Source organism: Tasmannia lanceolata, unplaced genomic scaffold, assembly GCF_043159265.1.
Source record: "Tasmannia lanceolata isolate RefF3 unplaced genomic scaffold, GAP_Taslan_0.1 ptg000081l, whole genome shotgun sequence".
NCBI lineage: Eukaryota > Viridiplantae > Streptophyta > Magnoliopsida > Canellales > Winteraceae > Tasmannia > Tasmannia lanceolata.
The window spans coordinates 104,079-122,624 of NW_027518758.1; the positions used below are offsets into that span (position 1 = coordinate 104,079).

The window sequence follows — 18,546 nt, forward strand, 5'->3', positions numbered from 1 at the left end:
TAATTGGATGATTCTAGACCGTTAATCAAGCAAGATAATTAAAGACATTCTTTAATGTGTGTTTAAGCGGTTGATGTTTTTTGGGTCCCACAGCTGACCACTGGGAGTCTGGGACCTTCGTTATTCAAAATAAAACCCATATTTAGGTCACTTAAATAAATCCTTGACTTCAGGAGACTCTCCCGCCTCAATTATTGCTGACCTTTTTAACCCTCCAGCCTTATCTTTGAGGAGACAAGCTCATCCACTCATTCAAAGCTATCTTCTGGTCTTCGTACACCCAGAAACTTTACTCTTTTTGAAGGCATCATTTGAAGAAACAACCTTAAGATCATTCATTTCTCTCTCTCTCATTGCATTTGTTAACCAGGACAATCGGGTATGTTGTTTGAGTTCATATTGTATGTTGTTTGAGTTCATGTTGTATGTTGTTTGAATTCTTATTTCTGTATTTCAGATTAGTATCTCACTTAATTATCCTTTTCATGTAATGAAGTGTTTGTGTGTTCTCACAATCATCTCATGACACTCCAATCTTGATCCTTTCAAGAGTAATGGATTCTTATTGTATATTTGTCTATTGTTCTAACCCAAGAACACCTGGGTGGTTTTTCCCATATAATGAGATTGAATTTAGTCTTTTTATCACCTATAGAAAACTTAGATAAATATAAAATTAGTGATTTTGTTTGGATTCATTTGAGGTAGCTTATTGAAAATAATTTCTTTTAAATTGATGACTCTATGTGAAGGGCGCTGATATCTCCCCCCCGCGCGCCCCCCCCCCCCCCCCCCCCCCCCCGCCCCCCCTTAACGGTTTCTGTGAGTATGCGGGGACTGGGCGAAAGTTTCCCAGTTGAAAATGAGTGGCCTTGGCCAAAGGTTAGCAATGCACGGTGAGCTTCAATGGAGCTTGCCTTTTAGGAGTTTTGCCTTTTGAAAATGGGTCTTTTTAAAAGGTAAGTTTGCAAAAGGCTCGCGGAGACTACACGTTTAATCCCACATTGTAGAGGAATGGGAAGTGATATATCCGCCCCTTTTGATCACCAGGAACACCCTCTGTCAGTGTGTGTGGCAATCAGCGGCATTGAATTCTTCTGACATAAGTACAACAGCCCCTCCTTAGTCATTGATACACTGATAGGGGGTGTTCCTGGTGATGAAAAGGGGCGGATATATCACTTCCCTACAGGAATTTATAAAGCATGTCTTACTCCTAGCTCTGGCTTTATTTAAAGTGAGTTTTGCATGGTGGCCATAGGACGGTGCAATGCTGGTCCACATGTGCGCGCAGAGCAAAAGCAGTTGGTTGATGATGCTAGAAGTGCATAGTGTTGCTTTTTGTGCATCGTCTAGGTGGTTTAATTTTTTCCGAGTAGATTTGGGCCATTGATAATAATCAGAGTCGATCCTTATCGATTAAAGTAATCATACGATAACATATGGTGTTCGGATGTGATCGATCACATATGGTTGAAATATGGACCACAGGATCGTACCCAGATAAGTTTCTTCGATAATTGGCTGACCCGATGAGAATGGGAGGCACGTCTCTTTCTTTTCATAGTCGCCACCTAGGAAATAACAGGTCCTAGGTCCCGATATGATACTTTTGTGATCTGCATCAAGATTCAGAGCAAGGGGCCGGAAGAGGTTAGCAGGGCTGCAACTCGGGTCGGGTCGGGTTGGGTTTTTTTTTCCGGAAAACCCACGATTCCCAAACCCTGCCCTACCCATTACAATTCGCAGGTCGGGTCGGGTTTCTTCACGTTGGCGAATTGTTTTATATTATCTAACTTCAACTCACTGAGATTAAATGCAGAGAGAAACAAACTTAGTGGCATGGGATTACATAAAGGTATATATAGGTGTATGAGTGCTTAGATGCTTGCATTTAATCTTTTTTTATACAAAACACTGGTTCATGCTTATTAAGCAAGGACTAACTAGCAAGAAAATGCAAACATGCATCCGGTTTGCAGAGGATGGTAGTTCTATAATTTTTGACAATGTTTGAAACTCCACTTGTAATCGTACAACAAACCAAAGAGTAAACTTCATATCACCACATAAACAATTCATTTAAACATACAAAAATAATAGTGTTGATGTTAAATTCAATGATATTTACTAACGTGTGCATTACTCAATTTATCTATTTCGAGTTGGGTCGGGTTTTAGGTTGGTTTTTCAACCTGAAACCCTACCCTATCCGAAATTGAGTCGGGTTTTTCAACTTGAAACCCGACCCTACTCAAGACCCATGATTTAAGAACCCGACCCAAGTTGCACCCCCTAGGGGTTTGCACCGGTTCCGCTAGATCGGTGATCGGTCTTTACGGGAAAAATGAGAGCAGGATTCCAATGACTCTTGAAGGAAAAATGGATGCTAAAAAAGTACTGAAATCCGCTCCTTTTATTCCCACTAATGGAGAAAGTGAAGCAAGGAGTTGTTTCAGAGGGTGGTCTGCACAGGCCTCATCTTATAAGGATGGATCTGGCTAGATCCGGGGCTCACTTTTCCTGGGATCCGGCTCACCCATTGCTCTAGGTGGTCCGATTCCTAATTGAGTGTCCTTGCTCGTAAGATGGGGTGCTCCTTTTCCTTTCCTTCTCATCACAATCCCCAAAAGTTGAATTGATGCTATATTTTGGGATTAACTTTTATTAGTTGAAAAATCGGCTTCTGCTTCTACCACGTTTTTTCGAAGAACCGTTCTTCCAAATACCCCAACGCCCTAGCGGTATTGAGGGTGAATGCCTTCGTGGGCAACTTGGAGTTCCGAGTGGAACTAACCGAAAGTGGTTGAACCTTACAGGAGGACTTTTTGTGTGAATGGGCTAGAAATCCTAGGGTGCGAATCCGATCTAACATTCCCTTTTTGATTAATGGTAGATCCAGAGTTGTTAGAGGGGTTTTCACCCCCAGGCAAGATTGCTATGCGCAGCGAAACATAAAATCACATAGATTAATTTTTTTTATCAATCTTGCCCGTTAACCTAGGATCCTAGGGTCTAGATGATCTGATGGCGATTTAAATAAATGCGTAGAGAAGAGATAATACCTTACTTGCTGCTGGATATGGTGTCATCCTCTGCTTGATCTACTCCCCGAACGGCTACGATCATTCTTAACACCGCTACCTGACAAGTTGGACCAATGGATTCCTTTTGATCGCACAAAGGTAAGGGTGCAAGTGGGGTTGGGTTCAACCCAGAAAAAAGTCGGGTCGGGTTGGGTTGAGTTCGAGTCGGGTTCGGGTTGAGGGGTTGGGCAACCCGTCCCAAGTGAAACCCGACCCTAGTGAAACCTGAACCCGACTCGAACTCAACCCGAACCAAGTGAAACCCGACATTTTTAATCATTGTTTTAGGAAGCTAAAAAACTAGGGTTGAACTCGGGTCGGGTCGGGTTCGGGTTGGAGAAAAGGGTTCCTCGGGTTGGGTCGGGTTGAACCTCATCGTGTTGGAACTCGGGTTGAGTACATGTTCCTCAGGTCAAGTTCGGGTCGGCCTCAACAAGACCCAACCCGACCTGCGTTGCACGCCTACACAAAGGGATGACGAACAACTTTTGTTCTTTAAAGATTTCTGATACAGATCAGAAACGAATGGAAAAACAAAAAAACAATGGAGCTTTTTGGTGTTCTTTTAGTTTTACTCAAGATCTTGAAGTAGAGGATGAAAGAGATGAGAGAAATCAAGGGAGTAGTGAGAGAAATGAGTTGCACGAATTTTCTCAGGGGTAATGATGAAAAATTCGTGCACTATATGTATATATAGAATCTAGAGTTTTGGTTTTTAAAATCCCTACAAAAACTTCAGTCATTTTTATCACTTTTACAAATTGGTTTAAAAAATGTCTAGATTCAATTAACCTAAAGTGGAGAGATATGTTGGACGAATTCTCCATGTGAGTTGAATGAATTTTGTCCTACAAAATCTCCACTTTGTTTTAGTTTAAATCAAAAACAAATTCCTATCTAATCTCCATCTCTCTTTATCTCTCTACCTTCCCTACTTTTTCTCAATCTAGATTGTATCTAACTTTTAATTTGAATTTCAAAAATAAAATACAAAAGGTGGTGGACGAATTTGAGTGGGGACCACTCCCCTAAATAATCTGCCAAAAACATTTTGCACTAATTAACATCAAATTTTCAAATTTAAATAAAAGCTCTTTTGTTTTCTTTATTTTTAATCTGAATGGGTTGGTCGTGTAAGACCACCTTATCCCCTAAAAATTCTCCCATTTAAGAATTTTCATGATTCATTTATTTAAAATAAATAGAACTCTTTTTATTTATTACATCACATCAATACTTCTCATCAATACCTCTGATCCAATGGGATTTCAGCTCTATTTTAATAACTTGAATTTCCCCTAATACCCTTTAGTTAACACTTAACTAATTTTTTATTACTTTTATGTCCTTTGGTGTCTATACCAAAAGACCATGTATATTTGTTCCCTGGTGTCCAATACAACGGATCCGATCCACCCTGCAATCTAGTAAATGTGGTACCTTGATCCTAGAAGGATGTAAACGGGTCATACGAGTTATGAGAGCGATCGTTGCAGGAATCCGACGGTCGATCCTGCAGAACCCAAAGATGGCCCCCACTGCGATCTCGCTCCATAGTCAAACTACAATCGCATCAGATTAGTGGCCTCCGTCGAGACATAGCCTTGAAGATGACCGTCAGATCACCATACCCCTAACCACATCTAACGTGTAAGTCCTTCTCCGATCTACATCTACTTAATTGGGGTCCTACGGAGTGTGGACATCTACTACCCCCTGCTCCCACTCACAGTATACCTTCTAGTTAAGCAGTTTGGGCCCGGAAATGTATTTGCGAAATAATTTCAAAAGCATACAAGTGTTTTTCGAAAATAATTTGATAAATCATTTATCAAATTTGTCTGGCCAAGCTATTTTATAGGCCTACTGTGCTGATCGAGACTGTAGATGTCATCCCCCATAATTTTGGCGTGGAGAATTCCATGTTGGGTATCCCTATTGAACTCAAGGGTTTGTCCTAAGATCCAGTACTACCCGTTCCAAATAAGAATCACTGTAAGATAGACTAAAACCCTAGAATGGGCCCACAGACTAATATGACCCCTCCGGTCAAAGGACATGTAAATGGTCCTGTCTGGGTAGAACAACCTTACTAACTCCTATCCACAGGCTATTTTAATATGATCTTGTTCAGTGCGTGATCCAGTACTACATATTCCAAATAAGAATCGCTGTAAGGTAGACTAAAACCCTAGAATGGGCCCCCGGACTAATATGACCCCTCCGGTCAAAGGACATGTAAAAGGTTCTGTCTGGGTAGAACAACCTTACTAAATCCTGTCCACAGGCTATTCTAATATGATCTTGTTCAATGCGTGATCCAATCATTGCACCCACACTTCTTGCTTAGGGTCCACTACGCAAGTGACTGAGATAAGCCACCTCACAACATGTGCTTGTAGGCAATACCGGTGTTGGTTGTATACAGGAAGAGATGTCCAATCCTGATCCCAACCAGGAACTTTTAAGGTTTGCAAAGAATCGGGATACCATATCTCCCTACACCCAAGGATTTGTGAATCCTTGAGCATGGTATTCTTACTTTACTACAGAGGGACGAATATGTGTCAAAATGTAAGCACATCACACACATTCGAATATAATACCCATTAAATGTCATGATATTTATTAATACATAAAACATAGCATATACAAAATGTACTGGCTTTTAGGGCACTAAATCTAACCAGAGCTCCTTGAACAACATAAGGAAATACGAGTTAAAGTGGAAAATGTATACATGCAAGAAGCTAGTTGATTGAGTTGCACTCATGAGAGAATACAACCGTGCAAGAGGTCCTTGCCAGGACATAGATGGGGGCGCAAATCTTCCAATGTTGATTGCCTTGATCTCCTCAGGGTCTCGACTAGGGTTGGACGGAGTTAAGTTTGTGAGTGGTGGGGGTTGCTTTGTGGGTATATAGTGAGGCTGTGTGTGATTGCAGGAGGGCGGGGTAGGCGACGATTCTTCGCTCTTCTAGATTTCCAAACTCTCTCAGTTTTTCTCTCTTCTAGATTTCCTAACTTGGTCCTCCTTTTGCTCTCTCCGGTCTCTCTGGGTTTTTTCCACTCCCAGAGGTCCTCTCTCTCCTCTCCTTTCCCTAGGGGTATGTCCTTATTTATAGCCGAGTGAGAGGGGTAAAGTTCATAATTTTGGGGGCTACCGGTCGGACATCCCGTTTTTCTAGCGTGGGGGTTAGCTTTACTAACAACGATGGTAAACTAATTGCCGCCGGCAGTCTAGAAAAGTGAGGTTCTGTCGGTGCCGCCCATTGACGGAGTGGTTCAGCTTAATTTCATTGTCCATTGGGCGGTGGCTGTACAGACAATCTTAGTTGTTTCATGAGGTCTTAGCAGGTGAATTGTGATTGGTCCTAGGAGAGGCATCTGACCGGCTAATAGGTAGCCACTTGGACGCCTTGGGTTGATATTGTTTGGTGGTTTGTGGAGGTTTTCGAGAATTATATTTTTAGATTTTATGGGGTTAAGTTTCGAGGATGCTTTGGAAATCGAGGTGTATCTTCTTAGAAAGCTCTGGCTCATCATCAGAGTGCTAGAATGTGTGCCGTCGCGAATGCACAAAAGGATTTATCTACATGTGTCCCTCCTTGTCCGAGAATACGAGTATGCGGAGGACAAAGCTAGAATCATAGGATTTTTTGTGTGTGAACGGGCGCAATCAGAGTCCTTGGCAGGTCCTAGCCCGGTCTCATCGCAATTGACTCCTTGCAGAGTCGTCGTGCAGAAATCCCTCATCAATGGTAAACATTTAAAAGCTTAAAAGATCAAGAATGTTCAAGGAAGGGGATGGAATAGATGCTTCGATCTCGCCATACGACTCTGAGGGTCTATCTCTCTACTAGGGTTATGGATAGGTTATTTAGAAGCTTCCTTTTGTCTGCTAGAGATGTCAATGTTGGGGCAGTTTTCTACAATGTAGTGCAAAATAATGGTACGGTGTTGTGTGATGTGATGTTGCATGCTAGTGGTATGTGAATCTACTAGGGATGGTGTTGTAGTGGAGTGATAAGAGGGGTCTAACAGCTCTTGGAAACTTCACTTCTTGCTTTTGGACTTAGGAAGGTGATGGGGCCCATCGTAGGGCCATATTTTAATTTTTGTGTATTTTAGGTGTCTTTTAAGTCCTTTAAGTTCTAGTAGGGGTATTAAAGTCTTTTTACATCAAAATAACTTAAGTTCTTTGAGTTATTTATGTTTTAAATAGGCCCCACATGTGTATTACGGGATTTTTAAGTGGGAAGCAAGCAAGAGGGTATTTTTCTCTAAAAGTGTTGGTTTTTTCTTCAGGGTTTTAAAACTTTCTAGTGCTCTTCTTTCTTCTTATATATTGTAAGCCTTAGGGCCCTTTCGAAGAATGTTATGTTAGGTTGAATGAAAATATTTGAAGTTTCTTCTCTTTTGTGGATGTGATGTCTACTTGATGGGGACCGTCGTCGGGCCATATTTTAATTTCTAAGTGTGTATTAGGTGCCTTTTATTTCCTTTATGTTATGGGAGGGGTATTAGAGTCTTTTTATATCAAAATAACTTAAGTTGTTTGAGTTATGTATGTTTAAATTGGCCCCACATGTGTATTACAGGATTTTTAAGTAGGAAGCAAGCGAGGGTATTTTGGTCCAAAATTGTTAGGTTTTCATTTAGGGTTTAGAACTTTCTAGTTCTCTTCTTTCTTCTTATATATTGTAAGCATTGGGGCACTTTTGAAAAGAATGCTATGTTATTTATGATGAATGAAAAAGATTTGAAAGTTTCTTCTCTTTTGTGGATGTGATGTCTACTCCTTGCAAAGGTGTGATGCCTTGATCTTCCGTATGGTGCGATGCCTAGGAACCCCTTGGTGTGATGCCTTAGCTTTTGGTTGGTGAGATTCTGATCTTCCTTTCTATCTCTCGTTCATGTTTCTCCCCTCCCCCCCCCCCCCCCCCCTAAATCAGCCGTTTGTTAATCAATTTACGTAGATCAACCCCAATCGGACAATCCAACAGTCTGATCAAGGCCAAACTTTGGGGTTTGTTACTTCTTATAGGTTGTTCTCACATATCCAAAAACTCGGAGTAATCTAACGTTTGGATCTGATCTCGAAACTAGATCTGGACCGTCGATTTACGAAAATTACAGATTCTATATTTTCACATAGATTTACGGTCGGACTGTCGGATTTGCGCTAAAATTGGATATATTCATTCCCATAATATCCCTTGCCACATATCCAAGAATCAAGTCAATCCAACAGTCGGATTGTTCCGTACGACCCTTTTTCCGATCTGTTGTTAGACTTTTTGCAGAAAATTAGATCCCCCTAAGTGCAATTATTCCTTCATCATTCTCCCACAGATCCGTCCTGCGTCAATTTTGGTATCAAAGCCAACTATCATTTCAGCGTTCGATCGTCCTGCATCAATTTGGTAACAATGCTCAAGGTGGAAACATGTCATCTAGATGCACTGAAGATCAAATAGTTGAACTGTTGGAAGGCTTGAACGCCAAATTTGGCGGGTTGCTATCCCTCTTGGATTGCGTGGGTCATATTTACCAAGGTTGTCATGCTCGTCCTCTAGCCAACTATCATTTCAACGTTCGATCGTCCTGCATCAATTTTGTATCAGTGCTCAAGGTGGAAACATGTCATCTAGATGCACTGAAGATTGAATAGTTGAATTTTTGAAAGGCTTGAACGCCAAATTTGACGGTTTGCTATCCCACTTGGATTGCGTGAGTCATATTTACCAAGGTTGTCATGCTCGTCCTCTAGCCATAGAGACTTCACAGATTGCATGGAGTCAGGAGATCCTGTCGGAACAACCTTTGTTGATACCTTCTTTGGAGAACACAGAATTAGAACGGAGAAGAGCCATAATCGTCGTACCAAGTTTGTTCCGACAGAAGTTAGTTCGTGAACATTATAAGAGAATCAAGAGAGCAACAACTATCATACAACACCCCTGAAAGAGGAAAGTCGCTCGACATAGTCAAAAGGAGCTTCAGATTACACCAAAATAGTCTTTGATCGTAATGTTTGGACCCTTGCCAAATTTTTACTACTTGCTCGAGGATACAGAAGTAGAAGCCTACAGACTTAAGGAAGCAGAAAAACCAAGTTTCACTTTCCCTAAGCTGACACGTCATTAGGAACAAATCGAAAGCGCACATGGTTATTACACTACTTCAAACCAACGACATGATTGCCCAAAGCTACTTGTGTGTTGGAAGTACTTAGTTCATTGGAAAGGACAACCGTATGCGACACGTGCGAGGATTCCAGTTGAAGAACTTTTACTCATCATGCCAATCATTTTATTTGATGTGGTCGAAGCTTTTCAAGTAGGAGAGAATAATGGGGACCATTGTAGGGCTATATTTTAATTTTTAAGTGTGTTTTAGGTGTCTTTTAAGTCCTTTATGTTATAGTATGGGTATTAGAGTCTTTTTACATCAAAATAACTTAAATTCTTTGACTTATGTATGTTTTAAATAGGCCCCCACTTGTGTATTACGGGATTTTTAAGTAGGAAGCAAGCGATAGGGTATTTTGGTCCAAAAAGTTTTTCTTTTAGGGTTTAGAACTTTCTAGTTCTCTTCTTTCTTCTTATATATTGTAAGCCTTAGGGCACTTTTGAAAAGAATGCTATGTTATGTTATGATGAATGAAAAAGATTTGAATGTTTCTTGTCTTTTGTGGACGTCATGTCTACTCCTTGCAAAGGTGCGATGCCTTGATCATCCCTATGGTGCGATGCCTAGGAACCCCTTAGTGTAATGCCTTGATTTATTTATTTTTTTGGAAGTTGACATATTTCATTAATACTCAGATAGCATTTGGGACCAGGAGTCCCAGCCTGCAATACAAAATATTAAGTTGCATTGGCACGGGCATACCCGAGACCAATTCAAAAATTAAGCAAAATAAGCCAAAGTAAAAGCATAAAACACCCCTTTCTGCTAATCAATAGCATGCCTTCTTTACAAACTTCCATAGCATTCTTTCAAAACTTTCATCTGTACCCTTCTAAAACTGCAAATAATTCTGGTTCCCCTAACAAGTATCTCTAAAACTACGGATAAACCAATTCTCCTGAAAATACCAAACTTGCATTCTAAACTCTAAAACTCTAGATCTAATCGTAAAATTCCAAGAAGATTTAGCAAAGCTAGAGTATCCACACAGGAAAGCCTAAGCGAAAGAACGAGTCTCTCAAGCAATGGCTACTGAAGATTGAGTGCTTCTAGATATCGACAGAGAATTCCCAGTGCTATTTAAACGATAGCTATCTTGGATGATCATCAAGAGTATTTATCATCTAACAACTTACAACCCAAATCCTAAAACTTAAATGAAAACCACCAGACTAATTGAGAAAAATACCGCCACCATCATGCACAAGATTGAGGAAGGAGTCGACCCTAAACACGAGATACTGAGGATTCTCAAGCTTAGGGGAATCAACTTCCCACCAAAGAAGACACTTTCAATGAAACAACCCCAAAACACTTATCTTCTAATATAACCCATTCTTCAATTTTCTTCTTTCGTATATTTTTTCTTCGTCCTTCTCCTCTTTACCTGAAAAGTCTTTTTTTTTCCTTTTTACTTCCTCTATTTTTTTCCAACTATCGGGGCCTAAAGGCTTTTCATTTAGGGTTACTACCCTCAGCCCCCTTCTCTCCACCATCCTTCTCCAAACAAACCTCCCTTCTTTCATTCAAATCTCTGATTGTCCTAGACAGAAACAAATTCTTAATGGCTTCAAGATCATCATCAAAACCTATCCCAAAGACATCTCCTATAGCCAACAACTCGTCCATTTCCTCAGAAGGAAGAGCTTTACTTTCTTCTGACTCCAAAAGATCCACCGACCTTAAACCCTCTTCTTGATCTTCCACCTCCAACCCCATCCGAACCCGAACATCCATACTAACTTTCCGGTCTAGGGAATCCCTTGACTACTGGGTTTCCTCTACTGAGATAGCCACCAATTTTTCCAGTCTCTCAATCTCCGCTGCCTTAACCTCCTCCCAACGCTGACGTCGGGCTCTTCGCTCCTCTTCCAGAGCTTCCTTAAAAAATGGAAGTTTATAGATTCTGACAAAAGCCTCCTTAGGGTCAGTCTTCCCTGAGACTTTTAGAAGACGATCCTTGTTAGCCATAGCGTCCCTCTTGAATTGTTTCCATTACCTCTTCCATATTCCCATGGAGATTTCCCTTGGTGCAGGACACTCTTCTGCCGCCATTTTTTCATCGAATTCCAGGTCTTTAACGAACCAAAGGTCGTCTACCTCAAAAGAAAGCGCCGTCCTCTTCCTAGAGGAGGGACCAGAATCAGACGACATGGTAGAGGAGAAAGGTTTATCAAAGTCTTTCAGGAGGAGGCTAAACTTGGAGGCTAAGTAACTCGGGTTTTCTTTCCTCCAGAAACCCAAGGGATTTCTTTTAAAGAGAGAGAGGCCCCCTTTCATGGTTAATAAATGATTTTCGAGACGCATGCCTCGCCCTTTCTGTCCTGCTTTTTCTCTCTGAATCGGTGTGCCTTTTCTAGAGGAGCTGACACGAAGCCCTCTGATATGACTGATGCTGTCATTCAAAACTCTTGAACTTCCCTTATTCTTTTTATTTCTAAAAAAGTGATTTTTTAATTTTTACCGCTTTTTCAACTGACACTGGTTGTAGATTGAGACAGTCAGAGATATCTTTTCTGAAAGCTTTTCAGGAGCTGATACAAGATGTAGCTTTTAATGTCTGCTGACACGCCCCAAACCCAAGATTTCCTTTTCAATGTTGAGGCTAACCTTTATGATTTATCTGAGGGTTTTTCCGCTCCCGAAGTATAGGATAGTTCAAAGGTTGGGGCAGATCTGTCCAACGGCTCTTTTACCATGGATATGACAGATTTACCCCAAGGGACTACTATGAAAGGCCCATCCACAGGGTGTCAATCGCCGACGAAGGGTCAACAGAGGCTTCAAAGACAGGGGGCCAAAGGGGAGGAATCCCCCTCCACCGAACGATCCTTAAAGGACATTAATGCCTCATCCACCATCTTAACTCCAACTGGATAGACAGTGGAATCTACCATAAGGTTTATAAAAGATGGTAGACAATTCCACATCGAAGTTAATACCTTAACAGATGCAAATTCTAGACAATGGTCATGACTATCAGACATCTGTGATTCCAAAACTTGCCCAAAATGCTGACTCAAAACCTCCGCCGTGGAGAGAGACCAGGCATGAAGTGGAATATTGAAGAACCTAAGCCTCACTATTTTTGCATCAGTATTTAGAGCAGGAGACCACGGTTGAAGGGAAACAAGATATCCTCCCAAAGCGTCACCACCCTGCCGTAGAATGGATGTAGCCTGACCCTGAGACTCAAAACAGAAAAGCACCATTGAAGGGCTAATAGAAAATGGTTTGCTAAGAAGCGGAAGGGCCCATTGTCTCCTCACCCAAGTTCAAACTTCTTCAGCAGGGACCTGTTTCTCATAGTGCCTATCAAGCAGCTTTTTAGGGTCTTCTTCCTGTCATTAATCAAGTCGATTGGGATAATGAACAAAGGGGTTTCTCATTCACTCTAAGAGTGAGATTCTCCTTGGGGGTTGCCTTAGGAACCCATGTTTTAACCACCTCTTCCTTCTTGTTATTCTTCGGCCCCAAACATCTTCTGCAGATACTACGAGGGCCAAAATTGTTGTAGTTACACTTCAAACACTTCCAGTCGCTTTCATTTTGGTTTGAAACGTTCCTCCTTTCCCAAGCAATACCATTTATGAACACTAACCTCCTTGTCATCATGTCCAAGTCCTCCTGGCTTCCTAGTGACCGAGGAAAAGATTTTGGGGGAACCATGATGATCTCCCTCTACTCCCCCTTTGGCTTATCAAGATCAAAGATCTCCGGTAACAACTTTTAAAGGTTCCTAGCGTATAGAAAGCTTCCTGAGCTGAATCAAAATAAAAACCAGCCTTGGTTTTGATTTGGGAGGGGGGAACCGTGATGCCTTGGTTTTGGTGAGATTCCGACCTTCCTTTCTATCTCTCGTCCATGTTTCTTTTTTCTGTCCACCCCTCCCAAATCAAAAATAGCCATTTCTTAATCAATTTATGTAAATCAACCCCAATCGGACCATCCGACTGTCTGATCGAGGCCAAACTTTGGGGTTTGTTAATTCTTATAGGCTTTTCTCACATACAAAACCCAGAGTAATCCAACGTTTGGATCTGTTCCTGTAATTAGATCTGCGCTGTCGATTTACAAAAATTACAGATTCTGTATTTTCACCCAGATTTACGATCGGATTTGCACTAAAATTAGTTATATTCATTCCCATAATATCCCCTACTACATATTCAAGAATCAAGTCAATCCAACGATCGAATTGTTTTGTACGACCCTGTTAGGAATTAACAACGCAGCAAAATAACGATGCAAAGATAAAATGAAATATCACACACAGAACACACAGATTTACGTGGTTCACCCAACCAGTTTGGTATGGGCTACGTCCACGGCAGAGCGACAAGCCAACGATTCCACTATTCTGAAGAAAAGATTACAAAAACCCTCACACCTCTCTTAGGCGTCTCCTGATAGCACATCCCTTTTATATAGCGTTCTAAGACGCGTTACAATAAAGAGAAAAAACCCTAATTCATGAAAGTACGGGACCGCCGCAGTCGAGGTAGAGTGTACAGTACTTTCCAGATTAGACTGAGATCAGGCTTCACCAATAACAGACCCTTTTTCCGATCTGCTGTTAGACTTTTTGCAGAAGTTTAGATCCCCCTATTTCAATTATTCCTTCATCCTCCTCACACAGATCCGCCCTGTGTTAATTTTGGTATCAAAGCCAAATATCATTTAAATGTTCGGTCGTCATGCATCACTACTCCTTGCGAAGGTACGATGCCTTGATCTTCCCTATGGTGCGATGCGTAGGAATCCCTTGGTGCGATGTCTTGAATTTTTAGTTTGTGAGATTCCAACCCTTGTATCTATCTCTTTCATGCATTTTTTTTTTAGTTTTTTACCATAAACTACCTTCTCAAGAACCCAAAACCTCCATTAATCTCACATTGCATTATTTTTTCACCAATCTTCCACCCTAATTCCCTAAAATATCCATTAAAAAAATTCTCAACCGTAGAAACATCATTCAAATCCACATCCTTATCCTACGTATCTCTCGTTTTGTCCCAAAACTCATTTTACTCCCTCTGGTCAAAACTCGGGTCGGGTTTGGGTTTGAAAAAGGCAACCCGATTTGATTTCAAGTTGGGTTCGGGTTGAAGAACGGAAAACCAGACCCGACCCGAAACCTGAAGCTTTCTTGCTTAGAAGGTTAAATTTTTTGAAAACGAGATCAAATGAAATGGGGCCATCTTTTTTCTTTCAAAAGTTACTTTTCAAATTTGTCTCGACAGCTATCAGTCAGTAGTACTCAGTACGTCAGGCCCATCACCATCAGACCTCTTTTCTTCCATTATTGTACATTTCTTACTATACCAACTATTTTACACTTATATTGTAAACCGCCTCAGCCATTTTCCTTCTTCCTTTTTGCTTGAACTCGGTAACACTAACCCACTCATCCCACATGCTTTGTTGTTGGTACCTCACCACAACACAGTCACCTTCCTCACCACAACGCTCTCATTTTCACCATCATTTTCCACACAATGAAACTGCTAATTTCAAGGAGCATCTCATCAAGCCCATCTTCCATGACAAGATGATGTTCCACCTCAACTCATCAGGCCAATAATCATTTGATGGGCACGTTTTTGCTATCACCCACAATTCTCAGGTGGAAGAAGCACCCAGATACCTTCTTTTCTAGTTTTATTTTTTTGCTTTTTTTTATTTCTATTTTTCTTCTACAATTCGGGTCGGGTTCAGAAATTTTTAATTCGGGTTGGGTTGGGTCGCGTTGACACTTTCGGGTTGAGACTCGGGTCGGGTCGGGTTCGGGTTGGCCTCAACCCGACCCAACCCGACCCGAGTTGCACCCCTAGTTATGTTGTAGCAACGGTTAATGGGCAACGGGAAAAAGTCATCGCTATAGGCCATTTTTCTTGTAGTGTCAGTAGAATATTTCTTCATGCATTATGTGATGGGCGCTATGATAGTGTTGAAATTTTCACAAACCGGTGAGAGAAGGCTCCTTATCTTCATTAGTGGTTTTAGGTGTAGGTCATTCCATAATAGCTCTTACCTTCTCATCTATATGGGTCCCTTTAGAGCCTACCAGATAGAAAACAATAGAAGGCTATTTCATAAAGTTACACTTCTTACCTAACTTGTTTCCTTTGAGGGCAAGAAGTACCTTTCTTATGCTACCAACATGCTCTTCTTCACTACAATTGTATATTAGTATAATTTCAAAATAGACTACAACGAATTGACCAAGATAAGGCTTGAGAACTTGGTTCATTAGTACTCATAAAAAAAAAAAAAAACTTGGTTCATTTGCCTCTGAAGGTGTTTGGTGCGTTTGTGAGCCCAAATGACATTACTGGACCCTCATATAATAGACCCTCCTTGGTCATAAAGGCTTTTATCCATTCGTCACTTGATCTGATCCTAATCCGGTGATACCCTCTTCTTAAATCTAATCTGGAAAACATTGTCAACCATTCTAGCATATCCAACATATCATTCGGCAGTGATATAGGAAATCTATACTTCAGAAAATAATTTTATTAATGGCCCTACTATCAAACACATGCTCTAATTTCCATATTTCTTATTGTTGTCTATGTTGGCACGACACACAAGCTCATACTTTCCCTAACTAGTCCCTTATGAACCAATTCTTCTACTTAACCTTGTAATAATTTGTTCTTCTTTGGACTCATATGACTACGAGCGATTAGGCAAACTAGTGGCCAAAATAAGTTCAATATTGTGTTGAATATCACATATAGAGGAATTCCATTTGGGAGTTCATTGGGAATAATTTCATTCAACTCTTGTATCAATTTATTTAGCCTTTTTGGATTACCGATAGGCCTCACAAGTCACAACATCACCCTTCACTATCAAGGCATATATCTCATATTTTTGTAGACTCTTTCACAAATCTATCAGAGCTAGGAGGGACCGCCCCACCACTATTAAAGTTCTAGGTTGATTCTTCCTTCTCATAGAGGCAATGATTATTTTTCCCATCTTTGAAAAAGATATAAACATTGTCTTTGCCCTTATGGGTACTCAACATCATACAACTAGGGCCGATCAAGTAATTGATAGGCTTTCCTATCGACCAAATCACACACAACTCTATCTTTAAAAAAAAAATTACAATAGAAAATGAAATTTGATGCCCCTCTCAACAAACAATTTTAATTGACCTTTTTTGTAAAATAATAGAAAATTATATTAATCTTGGCTGCTTACAAAGAGAATCCATTGGTGCTTTTATAGAGCACTTACATAATAAATCAAGACAACTATGGAGAGAGATAACACTAGAATATTCTAATCTAACCTAATCAAATCTACTTTCCTAATCTACTTGGCTAATTTATCTAGTTGCTTCATTTAGCCACTTGCCCAATCTACCTCCAAGATGATCCAACGGTGAGATCTTAACCCAATCCAACCGTTGGATCCCACATATTATAACATTTTTGATCCAACATATTTTGTATGGAAGGGTGTCTTCCATCTTCAACTATAGTTCTTACACCATTTCTATAGAGATAATATTCTCGCTATTGCTCTCATCAATAATCAAATTGCAAAATCTCTTATTCATTGTACACTTCTTTTAAAAGATGTTGTGTCACTGTGGATATGCCTCTTGATTAGGAGACTACATTAATCTCCTCACGACAAGGGACAACATTTGATCTTCATAGGCCAACATTTCCTCACTACCTTCTTGGGGGACTTATTCTTTCCCTTCAATTTTGAGATTCCCGTTTCCTGCCCCTTCTAAACTAGTTACAAAGTTAGATACTTGACACTGGGGACATTGATTGAATTTTTGTCTAGGCTGGCCATGGTTGAATGTATTTACCGAATAACCCAATCCTTTTTTTAGTAGGACCCGCATAAAAATATGCCATTGAAGTCGGTAAAGCTATCAATAACACTTGAGCAGATGGGGTGGAGAATACAGGTTTTCTGTTCCCATCCCTAGTAGTGATCATTTTGGAGCGGATGGGATGGAGAATATGAGTTCTGGTTCCCATTCCTAATAGTGATCATTTTATCTTATTCACTGTCGAATACTCGGCTCATGGATAGGGGTGGTCAGGATCACCCTCAAATAAGACCCCTCCATTGGCTGTGAATCATGTCCCATGGTGATTCAATAGTAGTCGACCCCCCTACTGCCGAGTTCCTACTCGAAGCTGATCTAGTTTCGCATCTACTCTAGGTTCTAACTTGACACCTCGTTAAGGGTCTAAACGAGTTGTGTCCAGATTCTATCATGGATGGCCATGGGCAATCCACCTGTGAATCTTGCTACTTGCTATGATTCTGTCTCTGTCAAATCATTACATGGGGATAAGCAATGAAACACATTCACATAATCCTTCTCAAATAGGCATCCTTGACGACAATTCTGATATTGTTGGAATAACACTTGATCATAATCTATTTACACGAATCATGCTCGCAGCACCGCTTCATTCTTTGCCAAATTTGAATCGGTTCCTTCATCTGCCATGTCTGTAAAAGTTGGAATGGTTTACACTAGGCCGAAGTCCCACTTTTAAGCTTTTATGCCACTAACTTCACCTCTTTGCGTTCGCAAACCTCCATATAATACAAAAATATAACTACCTCAATAAGCCAATCGGGAAGCCTTTGATTGAAATTGACAATTGAAGTCTAGAAGATCATTTTTGATTGTTTTTTTTATCATGTCTCTCTCTTCAACCTCTTTATTGTTGGATTCACTTACACTGTGTGGAGGTCCATGATTTAGTATGTATAGTGAATCACAAACATGTTGACCGCAAGCTCCTTCACCGATCATGTCTGGTTCGTTCTCACAGATCTGATTGCACTCTAAGGTGTCTATCAATTAAGAAATCACTACTTGCATCTCCTGCATTCATCTTTGAATTGTTCCAGTGAAAAGCCTCAAATGCCATCACTATCATATCGTCATTCCTGGCGAATTGTTTTAGCCCATTCCGTTGTTATCAGCCATCGGAAAGGGGGTAATCTATGGTCACACCCTGACGCATGAATGAAACTATAGAAAGGAGGGAGGAGATGTACCTTTGATCAAATCCTTGAATCCATAGGAGATCTAGAGAATAAACTTCTCTAAAAAGAAACTTCTATAGATAAAAGTCTCACATTGAGTCTTAAATGGTCCTAAAGACTCCAAACAAAACTCGCTTTCCTATAAGCTGTACTTATTAAAAACATTAAATTTTATAAAATAGTAAAAAATATTATACTTATTAAAACTCATTACCCT

The 18,546-nt window shown here is 40.5% G+C and overlaps 1 long non-coding RNA gene across 1 annotated transcript in view; it reads left to right on the plus strand.

Annotated features, from left to right (window-relative positions):
- Positions 1-340: 340 nt before the first annotated feature.
- The window catches only part of LOC143865507 (uncharacterized), a 28,615-nt gene continuing 10,409 nt past the window's right edge, over positions 341-18,546 (plus strand). Inside the window, exon 1 of the long non-coding RNA XR_013241913.1 lies at positions 341-401. This is a non-coding gene — a long non-coding RNA (uncharacterized LOC143865507). The remainder of the gene's footprint in view (positions 402-18,546) is intronic.